Source organism: Syngnathus acus, chromosome 5 (assembly GCF_901709675.1).
Source record: "Syngnathus acus chromosome 5, fSynAcu1.2, whole genome shotgun sequence".
Taxonomy (NCBI): domain Eukaryota; kingdom Metazoa; phylum Chordata; class Actinopteri; order Syngnathiformes; family Syngnathidae; genus Syngnathus; species Syngnathus acus.
In genome coordinates this window covers 9,857,692-9,864,910 of record NC_051091.1, presented here as the reverse complement: position 1 = coordinate 9,864,910, position 7,219 = coordinate 9,857,692, and positions in this window count along the sequence as shown.

Genomic DNA, 7,219 nt, shown 5'->3' with positions numbered 1-7,219 from the left:
GTCTTAGAATAACTGTTTAGTATTGAGTCCCATCTGTGCAATACTTCTTTATTGAATAAAGCACAGAGCAAACCATTCATTCAAAGGTGATCTTCATCCAGGCTGAACAACTTTTGCATGGAAAACTCTTGGTAATGTAATGAGATCCTGACTTTTCAAAGCCCATACATAATTGTTTTTGGTGTTTTTTTTTGTTGAGTCAGTCTGGAAGGTAATATCAATACTTTATGTTCATTATTGAACGCGGGTATGCTGGTGTTGTATGCCGCAGTGCATTATATTGAAAGGTGCTTTCGATTTATGACTGGATGTTTTAAAGGAATAATCTAATAAAGAGCTTTAAGCTTGGAATCCATAAAAGAGCAACGTGCAGGGAGAGAAAGCACAAAGAAAATGTTTGAGTTTTAATGCATACTGCAGGATAACCTGGAGTAAATTTGAATCCTTAGGTTAATGCTTTATAAAAAATTATAATTGTTCGTAAATTTGACAATTCACAGTTTATGTAGTGGTCAATATAAGACATTTGCATATTAATAAGGACGTGGAAAATTGAAGTCATCCTTAATCCTGGAAGCAAATGAGTATGTTAATTTGTGTTAAAAGTCACCATAGTAATAAATTGTGGTGAATGTTTTTAATCCTACCATGAAGTATTTAACTAGCTATCTTGATCTTAACAGATGTTTAATTTTAAATAGAAACACATAGGTGTGTCTCTCGCTCCTTTAAAAAAAATAATTTAAAAAAATCACAATATGTCATTGGGGATGTTTTGTTTGCTTAAACAGGCGAGCTATTATGGGATCAAGAAGGTGTCTTGCGTTGGGTTTAATTAGCTAGAGGACGACTGCGTGCCATAATAATTCGCATGTTTGCAGCCATCTGACTTCAAACAAGGCACGGTCTTAATTATTTATTGCGATCAAAACAGAAGAAACCACAAACACTGTCCCGTTATGCTCGTAAATAAAGTGACTTTTGTTGTTCTTTGCGTTGCAGATGTTTGAAGTCACTCGTTGGAGCTAACATCAAAAAAGCTTTTCATATGCAGAAACATGCGGGTGGTTAAAATTAAACATTACTTGTACACCTTTTTAGAACCGCAAGTATAAAAATAACTAGAGTCACACTAAAGAGAATACGTCATCTCAGGCAGATCCTTTCATAAAAAAAAAAAATGGAGTTTGTCCTGTCAAACATCTGCTTGCCACTTCCATGTTTCTAGAGAATGAAGACCAAAACAACATACACTTACTGAGAACAGACCAATGCCACTATTCGCATTTCCTGGAGAAACAAATTCCTCAATCTTCACTGTTATCCACATCCTTGCCAAAATTGAACCTATAACCCTAACCCTACCCAATAAAGGTTTTCAGATAAATAAAGAACGCCCCATACAAAAATCGTGTCCTCAAACTTCTGCAAAAGCTGTATCAAACGATGGGGACACTGAGTTTGCGTATCAGTCTGTAAAGGTGCGCAACAAAATGAGTGCTCCATTTCTTTTTAGAGTGTCGCCTACACATATTTTTACTTTATTGATTTCCAGCATCTCACATGAAGACTGACAGGCTTTTACTGCTTCCTGACATTGACATGTCTGCCATTCTCACACGAGAAAAGGCGCTCAGTAAATGGATGGACTAAATGTACTGTCTGTACGGCGTCTATGTAGGTCACTGCCACTCACTTGTATTTTTCATTTTGCTCAAATGAGCCTGAACTTCTTTTCACATCTATCAACCTTATCACCGTCTCCTTTTATTGCTTTTTACGTCTGCCAATTGTGAAAGTGTGAAGGCTAGTGGTATTGTTTTGATGGCTGTTTGTTACATTAAAACCACACAATCGATTCCCTTGAAATGCAGAAAGCGAGAAGGAACATTGGCAAATCTGAAATTTATTTTCTCTTCATTGTTGGCGTTATATTGGGAACAAAACGCAGTTTGCTAACTCACAAACTAGCAGTCGTTTAAACATTTATCTATTTTATGTGCAGTTGTGCCTTGAGATACAACTTTAACTTGTTTCATGACCATGTTCATAAATTAAAACACTATCAAATCATCTTTACCCATTGAAATGAACTGAAATGCCATTAATCTGTTCCAGCCTAACCTTAATAACAAAAACAGGTTTGAGGTTTTTTTAAACAAGGAACTTATCACTCTATGTATTTCATGAAAGGATGAACTACATGGACTTTAAAGAATGAAACCGTTTGTCCATACATCATGATTCCTTTATTGGCAGGGCCTTCTGGTGTGTGCAACTTGGCCATCGGGGGAAGTATAATCCAGTCACGAAGACACAAATGAAGATGAATTTCACTCAACTACTGTAAGTGTCCCCAGCATTATTAGTCATTTTTATCTGAAGTTAAATAATATATGCTTGTGAGTGTCGTGATATCCGTCTAGAAAGACTTGTGTGAAAATTGCTTGTATGTTTCGTAACTCATATCGACACACATATTAGATTGACATCCTTTAAAATCAAGGGTTGCACAACCCTAATAAATCAATTCATTAATATCCAATTTTCAGCCATAGATGAACCCTTTAAATAAACTCTATTTGATCAACAGAAATGTTTGCGGCTGTCCAGGGTCATCGTACCTTGTCTTGCATTGTTCATTGCTCCCGATGCAAGGTCGTGTTTGTAGCTCGTCTAATTAGATGGTTCACTAATGTCACGTTGTGGTTTGACTTATTTCAAACGTCTGTAGATAACCGCGCAATGGGAGCCCAGTGAGTCCGCATGCAGTTAAAACTTTATGCTTGTTAACTGTAATTACATGGAGGGGGGGAAGTCAATTCTCAGCAGGCAAACTGATGTGGCTATAGTGAACTGAGCTGGAAATGCTGGACTTCACTCACAACTTTTGAGACTCCAATTTTAACTAGATTCCAGTCCTTCTTGCACCGCCCCTGATAATGAAGATTGCCCACTGTATCACTGATTTATTATGGCACTGGAATGCAGATTTTGTAAGACAGACCACGGCACAATGAAAGGTTCATTAGTGACTTTTTTTTCCTCAACAGGAAAGCTTTGACACTGATTGGGACAGACAGCATCATTAAAATACAGCTTGGCATGCAATAAGCACTGACAGATGTGGTATGGAGAAATCAGTTAATAAATCACGCTTGTTAGCGTACTTGATTGTGATTAATAATTCATTATTTTCAAAATAATCTGTTCATTTGCATCTATCAAAACACATCAATTAGCAAAGGCAATTTGGTTTTCTCGTGCAATGTAAATTGACAAAAAGCCAGATTTTACTTTTCATTAATGAAACTTTGCATGTCGTGATGACATTTGCATAATTGGACCTGCTATAATCAGCCAATTTAAATATGTTCAACTACTTTGCTTTTTTTGTTTGAATAGGATTGTTGTCATTATCGTGAGAGTATTGCAGAGGAACGTTTATTTTTATGCATCTCACATGATGTCATCTATCTATTATCAACCTTTTCCTATTTGTTTAGTCTTTACTCTCCTCTCGGGTGTCAGAGATCACTGCACGCCTTCTTCAGAGTGAAAAAACAAATCATACACCGCAAAGCTGCACTTTAAACCATTTCCCAAAAGGCCAAACATGAGGCAAGCCACTTGCATGAAACGGTAAAGGCTTTCATTTATTTATTTCCAATCGATTTCAAACCATCTTGAAGAGTGAATACTCTGTGAAAGACAAATGTGTTTGCATCTTGCCAATTGACTTCCACATTGCGCTTATTTCCAAATTAAATTTCCCATCAAAGATAATGTAAAGTTAGTCAATTTCATTAGTTCCGGGTTCATAAAAGCTTTTTTCCCTCCTTTACCGTACACGCAGATTTAGATTTTAATACTTCACCTGCCGTACAAGTGTAAGGAGTGGAAGAAGCACATTATAATAAAATTAAATTGCCATAAAACAGCTCACCCACAATGTCACCTGATAATGAAGCGAAGAGATATTGTACCCCGAGTGATGTTTTTATTGCTGGAATATATAAATGCATGCCATTCAGAAAATATGTGAAGTGTGCCAATTGTTGTCCCCCAAAAATCATGGCAATGTGATATCTAGCATTTAGCTGTTTACTTAGCTTCTGCTAGCGAAATTATGTTCTACTCGTAATTGATATGAATTCATTGGAGTGAACGGCCATAACTGTTTGTCGCCATATGTTACCTATTTAGTTTTAATCAGAAAAACATGATGAAAATTCTGCATCTCTCCATTTATACAGTGCTTGTTGCCCAAATTGGTACTCGGTAAAGCTTGACTCACAAACCCATTAACAAAATCAATTGAATCGTTCATGCTCTTTTCACATTTGCATGCATGACTTAGCCGAGTGCACTTAACCTGAAACATTTGCCATTTGAAGTCACCTCAACCCTGTATGGAATTATGGAAAGCCCAACCTCGAATGTGCGTCATCTATTTCTGGAGCGTCGACACAAGGAGAGTGTAAAGTTCACAAAGACACTTGGTTGTAATCGGGGTCATTAACGCGTCTCTTTCTCTCGAGCAGCGGCCTGTGGGACAAACTTTTAACTACCCTGACCTCCTTTTGAATTCCACCAAGTCTTTCTTCTTACTTTAAATGAAGCTTTGTACAAAAGGTCCTCATTCATTACATTCGTTAATTTGCCCCCACAAGTCCTTATTTATTGGATAGGGTCTTCGACCAAAGCACACTATTTATGTCTCACGATTATCACCAAGGTAGCTCTACCAAAGTAACTAAACCCCAAGAGATCCCAAGACACACTGAACTTGTGTGTGTGTGTGTAAATAATATCATGTGTGTGTGTGTGTGTGTATGTGTGTGTGTTTATACACCGTATTTCCCGGACTATAAGGCGCACCTAAACACATAAAATTTTCTCAAAAGCCGACAGTGCGCCTTATAGTCCGGCGCGCCTTATATATGGACCAAATTCCTAAATTTAAACTGGCCCGAAGCATTGTGTCATGAAATGAATCATAAGTGGCCCACTGAAGACTGAATCATGAATCAAAGACTATGGATCATTATTTTGTGATTATAAAGTAATTTGTTGCGTCTGAAGTTGAAATAAAAAAGATAAAATGGAGAATGATTTGATTTGGATTAAAAATCTGACATGATGCATTAATGGTGCGCCTTATATAAGGACAAAGTTTTAAAATGGGCCATTCATTGAAGGTGCGCCTTATAGTCCGGTGCGCCTTATAGTCCGGAAAATACGGTATACCTTATCTATCTATCTATCTATCTATCTATCTATCTATCTATCTATCTATCTATCTATCTATCTATCTATCTATCTATCTATCTATCTATCTATCTATCTATCTATCTATCTATCTATCTATCTATCTATCTATCTATCTATCTATCTATCTATCTATCTATCTATCTATCTATCTATCTATCTATCTAGTATCTATCCATCCATCCGATTTTTTTTTTCTCTGTAGTGTAAGGTAAACGTATTAGATTCCTGCATTGTATTCCTAGCTTTGTTCTTACTGGGCCACTTCAGCAAGCTCTTTCTTGCCCTACCCGTCAGTTTGAAACTGATCTGTTCTGACATGGACCCTGTTGCCCCGCGAGCCGCCTGTCAGCTGTCGACTGTCAGAACGCCATCCTGGGATTGTGGTGCTGGGTCTGCCAGGCCCTCTCCTGATAGAATTGCATCTCATTTTTAAGAGCGTCCCGATCGGCTTTTGTTGAATGATTCTAATGATCTTTCTTCCTTCAGTCGGTTAGTGAGTTGTTTCAAAGTAAAAACAAAAACCTGTCGTAAGCGTTTCTGTGTGAACCTGACGGTGGACATGAAATATAAGGCTTTGGACAATGTATGGCAATATAGAATTATCATTATGATCCAATTGAATTTTTTAAGTTTTTCTTATTTTTACTACTAATAACTCACATGAGTTGTTTGATGCTTTAGTTTATCCAAAACTAAAGAAAAAAAAGTTGGCCTCCACATTCATTTTAGTACATCACACTGCCAACCCTAAAATGTTAGATTTCTGAAATGTGACCTGAAATAATTTCAGTGCATGCATGGTTGGAGGCACAGAGGCTCCTCTGGCAAATGGGTTATCTGCGAAATGGCACAGTCCTCTGCCGGCACGAGCAAAAAGCTGGATATTGCCTGTCTGATATGTGTAAAGATAGCTTGAGAGCTGCGTAACAGGTTGCAATGGCGGAGCTCCAAAAAGGAAATGATAGGGGGAAAAATGGACTAAGCCACCATCATGTCACCAATGCTCAACAACTTAGAAAACTAATCTGATATCATTTTCTACCTGGCGGGAATTGAAAATAGCAAGTCACACATGTTACACTGTGTGCACATAGTACGCTTCCAGCTCTGACATGGCCTGTCGAGGGGACATTTAATCATTTTGCTGTCTGATTTGAAATTCAAAACCTTTTCCAATATATTATAGTGGCAGATGAAAGATTGATCTGATTAAACTTTTCCCTCTGCATTTCCGGCTGAGGTGCTTTTGAGCAAGGCAGCACACCCCCGAGCATTTTAATTCCATGACATCGAAGAGAACATAGTATTACGGAAAAGGGATTTAATAATTTCTGGTATACAAATAGTTTAATCTCTTGTGTGCCTGCCCACTCCATCAAGTGTGAAATTAAACAAGAGAGTAATCAGATTCAGTTCTGAACAGATTTTGTCCTGCCAGTTCAGCTAATTGACACGATACCGCCAACAGAACTTTTATGTAACATTTCTTCCAAGTAATTATTCACGTAACATTTGTGACTTTTTTCTTGTATATTTGCATAATTTTATGATCACATTTAGATTTTATTCTGATAATACAACTTTTCTACTATTCCTTTAATTTTAAAAATGGTGTTAACTTTTGGTAATTCGTAACGTTTTCTTGTATGATTTTATTCTCTTCATATAAGGATTTTTTTTTTCTACATATATCACATTTTCTCATGATGCGACTTAACAGTATTGTGTAATCAAAGTCAAAGTCAAAGTCAAAGTCAGCTTTATTGTCAATCCCTTCATATGTCAAGACACACAAAGAAACCGAAATTCCGTTTCCTCCATCCCACGGTGACGAGACATACAAGTAGGCGACACAAAACAAAAACAAGAAGGCACAAACCATAAATAATAAATAATAAATAAATAAAATGAGCGATGAATAAAAACAGACCAATAACCCATTGAA